The sequence below is a fragment of the Arachis ipaensis genome, chromosome B1 (assembly GCF_059453495.1).
Source record: "Arachis ipaensis isolate K30076 ecotype BB chromosome B1, ASM5945349v1, whole genome shotgun sequence".
NCBI classification, from domain to species: Eukaryota; Viridiplantae; Streptophyta; class Magnoliopsida; order Fabales; family Fabaceae; genus Arachis; species Arachis ipaensis.
In genome coordinates this window covers 76,889,147-76,905,328 of record NC_142436.1, presented here as the reverse complement: position 1 = coordinate 76,905,328, position 16,182 = coordinate 76,889,147, and positions in this window count along the sequence as shown.

Sequence of the window (16,182 nt, the reverse complement as noted above, 5' to 3'; positions counted from 1 at the left end):
GGAGGCCCAAGCCGGGGCTCAAATCTTATCTCACTATGTATTGCCAACCACCCACGGGTCATTTATCACCGCGGAGCTAGTCTTGTTGGTTTGGTGCATACTTATAGAGAGGCCGGTCAATGTTCCACTTCTCATCTGACAAGCCATGGATTGTGTCCATGCTAGAGGAAACCTACCCTTCCCCGCTTTGGTGACCGAGTTAGTTGCTGCTGCTGGTGTCCCTTGGGAGACTAAGGATCGGAAGGTACTAATTCCGATGGACGGCGATGTCATCCCATCCGGAAAATATCTCAAGCCTCCGACGGACACCGGAAACCTTGATATAGCTATTCCCATGGGCATTCCCACCACTTCATCCGCACCACCAAGATCATCCCACCAACGCCTTGAGGATCTCCATAAGAAGGTGGACCGATATGAACGGTGGAACCAACGCCGGTTTGCTTATATAAAGAAGCTTTTGAGTTGTATGACCCCACCTATGGAGGAACTGGAGATTTCCACTTCCACCTCGAACGTGAGTGAAGATAGCTTGGATGGACTGGACAATGGAAGCTCCAAGGCCGATCACCCCTTGCGCCTCACCAATAGCACCGAGGACGGTGCAAATTTTTAAATGTGGGGAGGTCGTTCGACCGGTCTCCGTAGGTAACACCCAAATAAACTTTGATTTTCTTTAGTTAATTAGGATATATTGCATGATTAGGTTTTGCTTTTTGAACACCTTTTTCATGATTAGTGTTTCTTGTTAGGTCTACTTGGTTAGTGTAATGATTTTCTTTCCAAGAAACTATAATTTTTGGGCTACCCTACTAATTTGAAAATTTTTGTTGCTAAACTTGCTTGAGGATTGTATCTTGGAACATGGTTTTAGAGTGAGAACACAAGCAAGTGAGACTTGAGCCAATTGTGTGGTTACATCCTATAACCACTTACCTTCCTTCTTGTGGGCATTGTTCTCCTTCTATGATTGTAATCCTTGATTTGCTTGACTCTATATGTCCATTATTGTGTGTATGAATGCATGTATGTGATTGAGGCCATCATTTTACTTAGCCACTTACCCAAATAGCCTTACCTTACAACAACTTTTGTTACCCAAATTGAACCTATGATTAACCCACTTATTCTTAATTTTAGCACATTACAAGCCTAAGGCAAAAAACCATAAATGTCCTTATTTGAATCTTTGATTAGCTTAGACTAGTGTGTGTGTGTCATTCAAGTGTGGGAATGGGGGACATTGGTTGATGTAAGAGCATGTTTTTGTCTTTATGAAAAATATTGGGAAGTGGATATATACTCATGTGTCTATTGAATATGTAAACCATATGCATCGGTACTTTTGTATATAAGTACGTCAAAAAGAAAAAAAAAGAGAAAGAGCAAAAAAAAAAAGAAAAGATAAATGAACAATGAAAACAAAAAAATGGAAAGGAAAGAAAAAAGAAAAAGAAAGAAAGAAAAAGGGGATAAAATGCCCCAAAGCAAGATTCAATAACAATCAATGCATATGTGAAGTGACCAAAGAAGAACACATGAGTATGTGAAAAAGTGAGGAATGGATAGTTAGGTTAGCACTTAAATTTATAGGTTGTATATAGGTTAAGTGGGGTGCTTAGTTTAATCAAAGATTCAAATTCTAGCCCACTTATCCGTATATATATATATATATATACCTTAACCCTAGCCCCATTACAACCCAAGAAAAGACCTCATGATATGTGTATGTATGCATGGAATAACTGTTGATTGTTAGAGGAAGAACAAATTTTGGAAAGCATGAAATAGAGGAGAATTGAGTGATCAACCCTATACACCGAGCAGATAGAGTGTAAACACTTCTGGTGAGGGTTCGAGGCTCGATTCCTTGTTCCTGGCTCTCGCGAGAATTCTTCATGCAAGTTACGCACACTTCATTTTGATTATTGGAATTAGCAGAGTTCATATATTGTTTATCATATTGCCCTACTTGCTTATATATGTGTGATGGTCCTCGTGGACTATGTTGGTATAGAATTTCTCAATAAAATCCCGTTGCAAGTATAGCTCTTCCCAACAACAATCCTCGAGTATCAAATTTAGAAGGGAATTTGGTTGTCACAAGTTCAACCCCAATAAAAGTAACCGAAGTATTCAAACCTCGGGTCGTCTCATCATGAATGGGCAAACATGTGCTTCAACGTTGGTTAAAAATCCGGGGTTGCAAGTCATGAGCAAGAAATTAAACTAGGAATCTCAATAAGCAAGTAATCTTGGAATGCAAGAAACTAATTCAAACATTTAGAGCAAAATGTAAATAATTCTAAACTAAGCAAGTAACTATAACTAAGACAAGGCAATCAAGATTTTTGGGTTTTCAAATATGAATGACAAAAGCAACTCTTGGCTAGGCATGGGAATTGGGGTCACCATCCTTGTCTAATAACCATATCTTGACAATTATGAGGAACCAAACTCATTAAGTTTACTTCTATACTTGAAGTATGTTAAATGGTTTGGTCAACATCAACCCATAAGGTCCAACCTAACTACCAATTAACTTGATAGTAGGCTAGTGGCAATGGCTATCAAATTGACCACTAAGGGTTCCTAAATCATCAATTCCATTAGACCCAATGACTCAAGTTTATCCAATCCCTTTAGCCTAGGCCAAGAGTAAAAAGGACTACTCCATAATCAAAGGAAACATTTCATCAAACACATGGTAAGCATTAATAAAAGACATATTCAAATTGTAATTAAATTGAAACTAACAAGTACCCACTAACAATTATCAACATGCAATCACTCAAACAACACAATTAATCATGGAAATCATCAATGCAACAATAACAAATCAAGATCCACAAGATTCATGAAATGGGTATAAAATGACAAATAACAAGGAAACATAAAACTAACACAAGATCTAAACAAAATTATACTAGAGAATTCAAATTAAACAATTAAAACTAGTAATTAACAAGATCCAATTCAGAATTCAACAAGGGAAGATCAAATTGAAGCTAGATCTAGAGAGGAACAAGGATTTCTCTCTCTAGAAGAACAAAGAACCAAAACTAGCTAAAAATTATGTCTATGTGTAAAATGATTGATCCTCCCTTTCCCCTAGCATCCTTGGAACTTTTCCATGCAGAAACAGCTTGAATTTGGGCCTGATGAGCCTCAGAAATTGCCAGGCACGATTTCCTTTAATGAGGTCGCGTGTAGCTTTTCGCGCGTGCGTGCGCGCCGATTGCTTTTGTGATCCACGCGTGTGCGCCATGTGCGCGTGCGCGTCGATGGAATTTTTTTGATCCGCGCGGATGCGTCCATCCTTGCGCACCGCTTCCAGCTATCCTCATGCACGCGTGCGCGTGCAGTGCGCGTGCGCGCCCTTTGCAAAGTTTCCAAAATTCAAATCTTCATGTTCCTTCCTCTTGTGCATGCTTTCTTTCTCTCTTCTAGGACATTCTTGTCCTATAATTCCTGAAATCACTTAACAAATACATCACGGCATCAAATGACAATAAAAGAGGATCAAAATATAGCAATTCTAAGGCAAAATAAGCATGTTTTTCATCATGAAGCAAAATTAGGAAGAGAACATAAAACCATGCAATTCTAGTGAATAAGTGTGAGAAATATTGACAAAAACCCCCAAATTCTACACAATATAAACCACAAAATTGGGGTTTATCAAATCTCCCCACACTTAAACCAAGCATGTCCTCATGCTTAAAATAAAAAGACAAAAGATCATGGTGAGAAAGGGTTTATGAAATGCAAACTACCTAAGTGAATGCATGCAGCTAAAGTAAAATCGTCTATCTACTTGGTCAAGGGTAAATCTATCCTCCAAGAATACATATGAGCATATGGGGTGAAAATGCTATGTAGTTCATGAATCCTACCAATTTGAACATCAACATGAAGTGCATATAACTTGCTAGATGAACGCTTGTGAAAGCCAGGAACAAGGAGTTGAGCATCGAACCCTTACCGGAAGTGTATCCGCTCTATTCGCTCGAGTGTATAGGGTTCGTCACTCAATCCTCTCCTAATCATGCTTTCTAAGATTTGTCTTTCATCTAACAATCAACAATTACTTAATGCATGCTTACAAGTATCACGAGGTCTTATTCATGGGTTGTAATGGGGCTAGGGTGAAGGTAAGGATGTATATGGTCAAGTGAGCTTAAAGATTTGAGTCCTTGATTAACTTAGGATCCCACTAGACACATAGAACAACCTATACAACTATAATACAATGCCTAGCTACCCATGGGTTTCACTTTTTGCATACTCATGCATTCTTTTCTATTCACATCCCATATGCATTGTTATTATTACTTTGTCTTGGGGCATTTTTGTCCCCTTTCATTGCTTTCTCTTTTTTTTGGTCCCCTTTTTCTTGGGGTTTCATGTACAAAAGTTCCAATGCATATGGCTCAATCATTCAATACATGAGTATGTTTCCAAATCCCAGAATTCTCAAATTCAATTACAACTACAAATACATACCTTTACATCTACCCAAGTTCCCAAGTACACCCTCCCATTTGAATGACACACACCCTAACTCACCTAAGCTAATCAAGGATCCAAATCTAGGGACACTCATTATTTTTTGCTTAGGGTTGTTGATGTGCTCTATTTAAGAATAAAGAGGGTTTATCATAGGCTCAAAACTGGTTAGCAATGGTAGATAAAGGGTTAAGGCCGTTTGGGAAAAGTGACTATTGAAATGATGGCCTCAATTATGTAAATACATTCATATACAAAGTAATGGACATATAGAATCAGACAAAGCAACGATTACAATCATAGAGAGAGAATAATGCACACAAGAATGGGAATTAATGGTTAGAGAATATAACCACACAATAGGCTCAAAACTTACATGCTTGTGTTCTTAGCTCAATCACTATGTTCCGAAATACATTCTCGAAGCAAGTTTATCGCAAAAATTTTTCAAAATTGGTAGGGTATCCCAGAACACAGTTTCTTGGAGAAGAAGTCATTATTTTGACCAAGTAACTCTATAGGAACTAGCTATCATGCAAGGGGTATTTACAAGCAAAACTAACTACACATGCAATGTACTAACTACTAAGCAAAAGATAAATCCATGGGTGTTGAAAGGAAGAGATTGTTACCCATGGAGATCGGTCGAACGACCTCCCTACACTTAGAATTTAGCACGATCCTCTGTGCTACCAACAATGCGCAAAGGACGGTCGGGACTAGAAGCTTCACTATCCCCTCCATCAGAGCTCCCATCACTTGGGTTTGAGGTGGACGTGAATATCTTGGGTTCCTTCATGCTAGGGGTAACACAACGCAAAAGCTTCTTGATATAAGTGTATCGGCGTTGGTTACGCCACTCATATCTATCAATCTTCCGGTGTAGATCTTCTATCCTTTGATGTGTGGATCTTTGCCGTGGTGGTGATGATGAGGTGGGAAAGGCAAATGGCCCAATGATGAGCGGATAATTTGTACGCTTTTTGGCATTGTTTTTAGTATGTTTTTAGTAGGATCTAGTTACTTTTAGGGATGTTTTCATTAGTTTTTATGTTAAATTCACATTTCTGGACTTTACTATGAGTTTATGTATTTTTTTGTGATTTCAGGTATTTTCTGGCTGAAATTGAGGGACTTGAGCAAAAATCAGATTCAGAGGTTGAAGAAGGACTGCTGATGCTGTTGGATTCTGACCTCCCTGCACTCAAAGTGGATTTTCTGGAGCTACAGAACTCAAAATGGCGCGCTTCCAATTGCGTTGGAAAGTAGATATCCAGGGCTTTCCAGCAATGTATAATAGTCTATACTTTGGCCGAGTTTAGACAACGTAAAAGGGCGTTGAACGCTAGTTCTACGCTGCTGTCTGGAGTTAAACGCCAGAAACAAGTCACAAACCAGAGTTGAACGCCAGAAATACGTTACAACCTGGCGTTCAACTCCAGAAAGAGCCTCTGCACGTGTAACATTCAAGCTCAGCCCAAGCACACACCAAGTGGGCCCTGGAAGTGGATTTATACATCAATTACTTACTTCTGTAAACCCTAGTAACTAGTTTAGTATAAATAGAACTTTTTACTATTGTATTAGACATCCTGAGTTTTATCTTTGGAATCATCTTTGGACGCCTGGTTCTTAGATCATGGGGGCTGGCCACACGGCCATGCCTGGACCTTTCACTTATGTATTTTTAACGGTAGAGTTTCTACACTCCATAGATTAAGGTATGGAGCTCTGCTGTTCCTCAAAGATTAATGCAAAGTACTACTGTTTTTCTATTCAACTCAACTTATTCCGCTTCTAAGATATTCATTCGCACTTCAACTTGAATGTGATGAACGTGACAATCATCATTATTCCTTATGAACGCGTGCCTGACAACCACTTCCGTTCTACCTTAGATTGAATGAGCATCTCTTAGATCTCTGAATCATAATCTTCGTGGTGTAAGCTAGAATGATGGCGGCATTCAAGAGAATCCAGAAAGTCTAAACCTTGTCTGTGGTATTCCGAGTAGGATTCAATGATTGAATGACTGTGACGAGCTTCAAACTCGCGAGTGCTGGGCGTAGTGACAGACGCAAAAGGAGGGTGAATCCTATTCCAGCATGATCGGGAACCTCAGATGATTAGCCGTGCCGTGACAGGGCATCTTGGACCATTTTCACAAGAGGAGGGGATGTAGCCACTGACAACGGTGATGCCCTTGCATAAAGCCAGCCATGGAAAGGAGTAAGACTGATTGGATGAAGGCAGCAGGAAAGCAGAGGTTCAGAGGAACGAAAGTATCTCTATACGCTTATCTGAAATTCTCACCAATGAATTACATAAGTGTTTCTATCCCTATTCTATGTTTACTTATTAATTAATTTCGAAAACTCCATAACTATTTTATATCCGCCTGACTGAGATTTACAAAGTGACCATAGCTTGCTTCATACCAACAATCTCCGTGGGATCGACCCTTACTCACGTAAGGTATTACTTGGACGACCCAGTGCACTTGCTGGTTAGTTATGCGAAGTTGTGAAGATATGTTTAGACCATGGTTCTGTGCATCCATTTTTGGTGCCATCGCCAGGGAATCAATTTCGAACAATAATTCACAACCTGAGTAACAATTTCGCATACCACCCAACCTTGACAATTATGTCCTCAATCATGCCTGATGGATATTTAATGGAGCCATCAGCAAGTTGGAGACATATCCGGGTTGGTTTGACTTCTTTAGTTAACCCAAGCTTTCTCATAGTGGATACAGGTATTAGGTTGATACTTGCTCCAAGGTCACACAGGGCTGTCTTGGTACAAGCGCCCTCTAATGTGCATGGTATCATAAAGCTTATTGGATCTTGAAGCTTCTCTGGTAAGCTTTTCAGAATGACTGCACTGTATTCTTCAGTGAGAAACACTTTTTCAGTTTCTCTCCAATCCTTCTTATGACTTAAGATCTCTTTCATGAACTTAGCATAAGAAGGTATTTGCTCAAGTGCCTCTGCAAACGGAATCTTTATTTCAAGAGTCCTGAGATAGTCTGCAAAGCGAGCAAATTGTTTATCCTGTTCCACTTGGTGGAGTTTCTGAGGATAAGGCATCTTGGCTTTATATTCTTCAACCTTAGTTGCTGCAGGTTTATTCCCTACAGAGGTGGTTGGAGAAGCCTTCTTAGAGGGGTTACTATCAGCACTCTCAGGTGTCTGATTCCTCATTGGCGTTTGAACGCCAGGATTGGGTACAGAATGAGCGTTTAACACCAGCTTTTCCCCCTTTTCTGGCGTTTGAACGCCAGAAGTATTCCTCTCTGGGCTCTTACTGTCCTCAGAGGGATTTTGGGCAGTAGTTTGGTCATCCTCTGTCAGTTGTTCCTTTCTTGGCTTTTTGCCATTTTGAGTTAAATTGTTCAATGTCTTCCCACTCCTTAGTTGAACTACTTGGCACTCTTCTGTTATCTATTTAGATAGCTGCAGTTTTGTCTGATTCAACTGTGATTCTATATTTTTGTTAGCAATTTTAGTTTCTTGGAGCATCTCTTTGAATTCGGCTAACTGTTTTGTCATCAGGAGTAATTGTTGATTAAGTTCAACAATCTGTTCTTGAGGATTAGGATCAGTAGTTACTGCCATAGCTTCTTCTTTTATAGAGGACTCACTGCTTGAGTATAGATGTTGATTTCTAGCAACCGTATCTATGAGCTCTTGAGCCTCTTCAATTGTTTTTCTCATGTGTATAGATCCACCTACTGAGTGGTCTAGAGACATCTGAGCTTTTTCTATAAGCCCATAGTAGAAGATGTCTAACTGTACCCACTCTGAAAACATTTCAGAGGGGCATTTCCTTAGCATACCTCTGTACCTCTCCCAGGCATTATAAAGGGATTCATGATCCTCTTGTTTAAAGCCTTGGATGTCCAGCCTTAGCTGTGTCATCCTTTTTGGAGGGTAAAATTGATTCAGGAATTTGTCTGTTAATTGTCTCCATGTTTTTATGCTTGCTGTGGGTTGGTTATTCAACCACCTCTTAGCTTGATCTTTTACAGCAAATGGAAACAGTAATAATCTGTAGACATCCTGATCCACCTCTTTATCACGTACTGTGTCAGCAATTTGTAACAACTGTGCCAGAAACTCAGTAGGTTCTTCCTGTGGAAGACCGGAATACTGGCAATTTTGCTGCACCATGATAATGAGTTGATGATTTAGCTCAAAGCTGCTTGCTTTAATGGGGGGTAAACAGATGCTACTCCCATATGCAGCTGTAATGGGGTTAGCATATGACCCCAGAGTCCTTCTGGACTGTTCACTTCCACTTATGTCCATGATGGAGAAAAGGGAATTGATATGAATTATATTTTTAATTTTTTTTATTTTATGTAATTAAAAGTGACCGAAAATAATAAAATAAAATAAAATGGAAAAAAATAAAATTTCGAAAACTAAAAGAAAATAAAATCAAAGCAAATTGAAAACTAAATTAATTAATTAATTAAAAAGATTTTGAAATTAGCAATTAAAAAGATATGATTGAAAATTCTTTTGAAAAAGATTTGATTGAAAAGATATGATTGAAGAAATTAAAAAGATTTGATTTTTTTGAAAAAGATTTGAAAAAAAAAATAATTTTTTTTTAAATTAGAATTTTGACTTGACTAAAAAATATGATTTTGAAAATCTTTGACTAAATTAATGCAAAATTTCGAAAATTATGAGTAAAAAAGGAAAGGATATTTTTTTTATTTTTGAATTTTAATGAGGAAAGAGAAAAACAACAAAATGACACCAACTTAGAAATTTTGAATCAAAACACAGAGAACAAACAAGAAAACTTTGAATGTCAAGATGAACACCAAGAACAAATTTTTGAAAAATTTTAAGTAAATAAAAGCACAAAAACACCAAACTTAAAATTTTTAGAAAATAAAGCACAAATTTTTGAAAAATTAAAAGAGAACACAAAGAAGACACCAAACTTAGAATTTTTTTAAAAATCAAGAAAGAACTAAAGACATACAATTGACACCAAACTTAAAATATGAAACTAAAATCAAATAAAAGACTCTAAACCAACAAAAATAAAATATTCCTAATCTAAGCAACAAGATAAACCGTCAGTTGTCCAAACTCGAACAATCCCCGGCAACGGCGCCAAAAACTTGGTGCACGAAATCACAATCACACTTTTGTAATTCCGCACAACTAACCAGCAAGTGCACTGGGTCGTCTAAGTAATACCTTACGTGAGTAAGGGTCGATCCCACGGAGATTGTCGGCTTAAAGCAAGCTATGGTTATCTCGTAACTCTTAGTCAGGATATCAATAACTCTGAGATTTAATTGTAAAAAGTAGAAGAACATGAAATAAATACTTGTTTTGCAGTAATGGAGAACAGGTTGAGGTTTTGGAGATGCTCCATCTTCTGAATCTCTGCTTTCCTACTGTCTTCTTCTTCAAGCACGCAAGGCTCCTTCCATGGCAAGCTGTATGTTGGGTTTCACCGTTGTCAATGGCTACCACCCATCCTCTCAGTGAAAATGTTCAACGCGCTCTGTCACAGCACGGCTAATCATCTGTCGGTTCTCGATCATGTCGGAATAGAATCCAGAGATTCTTTTGCGTCTGTCACTAACGCCCAACACTTGCGAGTTTGAAGCTCGTCACAGTCATTCAATCCTTGAATCCTACTCAGAATACCACAAACAAGATTTAGACCTTCCGGATTCTCAAGAATGGCTGCCAATGGATTCTAGCTTATACCACGAGGATCCTGATTAAGGAATCCAAGAGATACACACTCAATCGAAGGTAGAACGGAGGTGGTTCTCAAGCACATGTTCATAGGTGAGAATGGTGATGAGTGTCACAGATCATCACATTCATCAGGTTGAAGAACAAGTGGTATCTTGGAATAGAACAAGCATGATTGAATGGGAAAAATAGTAGTAATTGCATTAATCCATCAAGACACAGCAGAGCTCCTCACCCCCAACCATGGGGTTTAGAGACTCATGCCGTAGAAGATACAAAATGAAACGTGTAATGTGTCATGAGGTAAAGATACAATAGCAAAAAGGTCTTATTTATAGAGAACTAGTAGCCTAGGGTTTACAGAAATGAGTAAATGACGTAAATATCCACTTCCGGGCCCACTTGATGTGTGCTTGGGCTGAGCATTGAAGCATTTTCGTGTAGAGACTTCTCTTGGAGTTAAACGCCAGCTTTTGTGCCAGTTTGGGCATTTAACTCCCACTTTTGTGCCAGTTCCGGCGTTTAACGCCGGGAATTCTGATGCTGACTTTGAACGCCGGTTTGGGCCATCAAATCTTAGGCAAATATGAACTATTATATATTGCTGGAAAGCCCTGGATGTCTACTTTCCAACGCAATTGAGAGCGCACCAATTGGGATTCTGTAGCTCCAAAAATTCCACTTTGAGTGCAGAGAGGTCAAAATCCAACAGCATCTGCAGTCCTTTTTCAGCCTCTGAATCAGATTTTTGCTCAGGTCCCTCAATTTCAGCCAGAAAATACCTGAAATCACAGAAAAATACACAAACTCATATTAAAGCCCAGAAAAGTGATTTTTATTTAAAAACTAATAAAAACATAATAAAAACTAACTAAAATATACTAGAAACATACTAAAAATAATGCCAAAAAGCGTGTAAATTATCCGCTCATCACAACACCAAACTTAAATTGTTGCTTGTCCCCAAGCAACTGAAAATCAAATAGGATAAAAAGAAGAGAATATACAATGAATTCCAAAAATATCTATGAAGATCAGTATTAATTAGATGAGCGGGGCTTTTAGCTCTTCCAAAAACACACAAGTTCACAGAAGCGGTTGGGGAACTTTGAAGAATCCTTTGCCAGTTTGCTCTTCTCGCTTTCATCAATAGGGGCGGATGCCTTTGCCTTCTTAGATAGGGGTTTGGCTCCTAATGAAGAGTGCGCCTTAGAGTTTGACCTTTGGGGTGCCCTCTTTGCGGCCGGTTTCCTTGAAGCTTTCTCCTTGCCTTTCTTGGTGGCCATCCTGAAAAAGGAAGGGAAAAAGGAAAATATTAAACCCAAAAAATCATCTCAACAAAAATATGCAAGTGAAAGATAGTGCCCACAAGAAATATTGCAACAAAGTAATCATAAAAACATGGGTCATAACACTTAGCATGGGATGCAAGAGAAAGTAAAGCATGCAATATGGCATGAGAAGAATAATTTCAAGCATCCATAACAAAGAATAATTTCAAGTCATGTTCAATGAGTATCTCATTAGCAAGTAATAAGAAAAGTGGACTCAATGCGTATAGAAGACAACAAGTGAGTGAGGGGAAAGCACCAAATTGAAGATACATGATTGAAATAAACCAAAATGGCATATGTGCATTTCCACGAACACTTGGTGTGCAATTGTCAAGCAATGAGCAATTATGAGATACTCAATCAAATTGGAGCCCAAAATGAAATAACAATCATCACATAACATCACTTACAAGACAAAGACAATGAAAGACAACAAGAAGATCTATCAAAGCAAATTAAAACTCAAATTAACATCCATGGAAAAACAAGGAAAAGGAAAAGTAAGCCAACAAAAAGCAAGTAGTATAATCATGTAACTAAAAGAGAAAAACAAGTAAATCAACAAGAAAGATCTAACTAGAAGAAGTGCAAAGAAAGTAATAGATGAGATATGGAAGAAGTAGAACCTTGAGAAGGAGGAAAGAAGAAAGTGAAGTTCTCTTCTTGTGAGAATGAGAAGAAATAGAAGAGATGTAGGGCCACCAGAAGTGGTGGTGGTTGATTGTGGAAGAAGAAGAAGAGAAGAGACGTGATGGAGAAGGAAGAAGAAAGAAATAAGAAAGAGAGGGGGTAGAGAGGCAGGGCGCGCAGCTTTAAAACTGGTTCGCGTGACCGGCGCGCGCGCGCACGGTGCGCTGGCGCGTCAGTGAAAGTAAAGCGTGGGACGCGTGCGCCTCATTGGCGCGTTCACGTGAATACAGCTGTGCCCCAGGCACAGGATTGGCACAAAGTTGGCCTAAGTCTTGGGTAATTTGTACCAGAGTTAGCATGCAGCACAGGCGCGTGGACGCGCACAGGCGCACGGATGCGCACAGTGCGCGGACGCGTGCCTGAGTGGATTGGCGACCGGCGCGGACGCGCGCAGTGCGCGAACACGTCGGTGTGGCACAGGTTAGGCACAAGTATGACACAACTCTCTGGTTTTTGTACCAGGGAGTTTAGGTAGCACCATCGGCGTGCGCGGCACGTACGCTGGCGCGTGGGTGTCTAGCACGAGATGGGTACAAAGTGGGCATGAGTCTCGGGTTTTTGGCCCAAGAGTTTGAAATACTCCTCCGGTGCGCGCGCACAGTGTGCTCGTGCGCGGATGCCCCTTTTCCTTGCTTTTGCTTCTCTTTTTTTTTTGTATAACATAGGAAAAGCTATTCTAACACATTTTTGGCAGGTGTTCAAATTAGTAGTCAAGGAAGCACTCATAAATTCATGCACCATTCAAGAAAAAGCATTTTCTCTAACTTCAACAATTCATCTATACCAAAATGATGAAATCTATATGAACATCCTATCTATCCAACAAGAACAATGAAACTAGCAATCCTATGCAGTCAACAACATCTAGAAGTCACAAAATTCACAAGAATCTAAAGCTAAAAGCAAGATGATATACACAAGGAAGATCTTACCACGGTGGGGTGCTGGTATGCGAAATTGCGATCATCAACAATGGCGCCAAAGACTTGGTGCTCTCAAAGGTGAATCACACTTTGTCACAACTTCGCACAACTAACCAGCAAGTGCACTGGGTCGTCCAAGTAATAAACCTTACGTGAGTAAGGGTCGATCCCACGGAGATTGTCGGCCTGAAGCAAGCTATGGTCACCTTGTAAATCTCAGTCAGGCGGATTCAAATGGTTATTGTGAATTGATAATAAAAACATAATTAAAATGTAAACTAGGATAGAGATACTTATGTAATTCATTGGTGAGAATTTCAGATAACCGTATAGAGATGCTTTTGTTCCTCCTAAACCTCTGCTTTCCTGCTATATTCATCCAATCATTCCTACTCCCTTCCATGGCAAGCTGTATGTAGGGCATCACCGTTGTCAATGGCTACATCCCATCCTCTCTGTGAAAATGGTCTAATGTGCTGTCACTGCATGGCTAATCATCTGTCGATTCTCGATCATACTGGAATAGGATTTACTATCCTTTTGCGTCTGTCATTACGCCCAGCACTCGCGAGTTTGAAGCTCGTCACAGCCATCCCTTCCCAGATCCTACTTGGAATACCACAGACAAGGTTTAGACTTTTCGGATCTCGGGAATAGCCATCCATGGGTTCTAACTTATACCACGAAGACTCTAATATCTCGGACTCGGTCCCCTGTATTAGATATCTAAGAGATATTCATTCTAGCTTGTTTGCATGTAGAACGGAAATATTTGTCAGGCACACGTTCGTAAGTGAGAATGATGATGAGCGTCACATAATCATCACATTCATCATGTTCTTGGGTGCGAATGAACATCTTAAAATAGGAATAAGGTTGAATTGAATAGAAAAATAGTAGTACTTTGCATTAATTCATGAGGGACAGCAGAGCTCCACACCTTAATCTATGGTGTGTAGAAACTCTACCATTGAAAATACATAAGAACAAGGTTCGGGCATGGCCGAGAGGCCAGCCCCCTAAACATGATCAAAGGATCAAAAGATAATCCAAAGATATCCAAAGATGTAAATACAATAGTAAAAAGTCCTATTTATACTAAACTAGTTACTAGGGTTTACAGATATGAGTAAATGATGCAGAAATCCACTTCTGGGGCCCACTTGGTATGTGCTTGGGCTGAGCATTGAGCTTTACACGTGTAGAGGCTTCTCTTGGAGTTGAACGCCAGTTTGTAACCTGTTTCTGGCGTTTAACTCCACTTTGCAACCTGTTTCTAGCGTTTAACTCCAAAATGCAGCATGGAACTGGCGTTGAACGCCATTTTGTGTCATCTAAACTCGAGTAAAGTATGAACTATTATATATTGCTGGAAAGCCCTGGATGTCTACTTTCCAGCGCAATTGAGAGCGCACCATTTGCAGTTCTGTAGCTCCAGAAAATCCACTTTGAGTGCAGGGAGGTCAGAATCTAATAGCATCTGCAGTTCTTCTTCAACCTCTGAATCTGATTTTTGCTCAAGTTCCTCAATTTCAGCCAGAAAATACCTGAAATCACAGAAAAATACACAAACTCATAGTAAAGTCCAGAAATGTGATTTTTATTTAAAAACTAATAAAAATATACTAAAAAGTAACTAAATCATACTAAAACCTATGTAAAAACAATGCCAAAAAGCATATAAATTATCCGCTCATCACAACACCAAACTTAAATTGTTGCTTATCCCCAAGCAACTGAAAATCAAATAGGATAAAAAGAAGAGAATATACTATAAATTCCAAACATCAATGAAACTTAGCTCCAATCAGATGAGCGGGACTTGTAGCTTTCTGCCTCTTGAATAGTTTTGTCATCTCACTTTATCCATTGAAGTTCAGAATGATTGGCATCTATAGGAACTTAGATTTTAGATAGTGTTATTGATTCTCCTAGTTCAGTATGTTGATTCTTGAACACAACTACTTTATGAGTCTTGGCCGTGGCCCTGAGCACTTTGTTTTTCAGTATTACCACCAGATACATAAATGCCACAGACACATAACTGGGTGAACCTTTTCAGATTGTGACTCAGCTTTGCTAAAGTTCCCAATTAGCGGTGTCCAGGGTTCTTAAGCACACTCTTCTTTTGCTTTGGACCTCGACATTAACCACTCAGTCTCAAGTTTTCACTTGACACCTTTACGCCACAAGCACATGGTTAGGGACAGCTTGGTTTAGCCGCTTAGGCCATGATTTTATTCCCTTAGGCCCTCCTATCCACTGATGCTCAAAGCCTTGGATCCTTTTGAATACCCTTGCCTTTTGGTTTTAAGGGCTATTGGCTTTTTCTGCTTGCTTTTTCTTTTTCTTTATTATTTTTTTTCGCTAATTTTTTTCTTTCTCTTTTTTTTTCGCGTTTTTTTTCTGCAAGCTTTGTTCTTTGCTACTTTTTCTTACTTCAAGAATCATTTTTATGATTTTTCAGATTATCAAATAATATTTCTCCTTTTTCCTCATTCTTTCAAGAGCCAACATATTTAACATTCATAAACCACAATTTCGGAAGGCATATACACTGTTCAAGCATTCATTTAGAAAACAAAAAGTATTGTCACCACATCAAAATAATTAAACTAGTTTCAAGGATGAATTCGAAACCATGTACTTCTTGTTCTTTTGTTTTTAGAATATTTTTTTCATTTAAGAGAGGTGATGGATTCATATTCATAACTTTAAGGCATAGACACTTAGACACTAGTGATCATATAGTAAAGACACAAACATAAATAAAACATATAGCTCAAAAAATCGAAAAATAATAAAATAAATAGACAAGGAGATTAAGGAATGAGTCCACCTTAGTGAGGGTGGCGTCTTCCTCTTCCTGAAGAACCAATGGTGCTTTTGATCTCCTCTATGTCTCTTCTTTGCCTTTGTTGCTCCTCCCTCATAGCTCTTTGATCTTCTCTAATTTCATGGAGGATGATGGAGTGCTCTTAGTGCTCC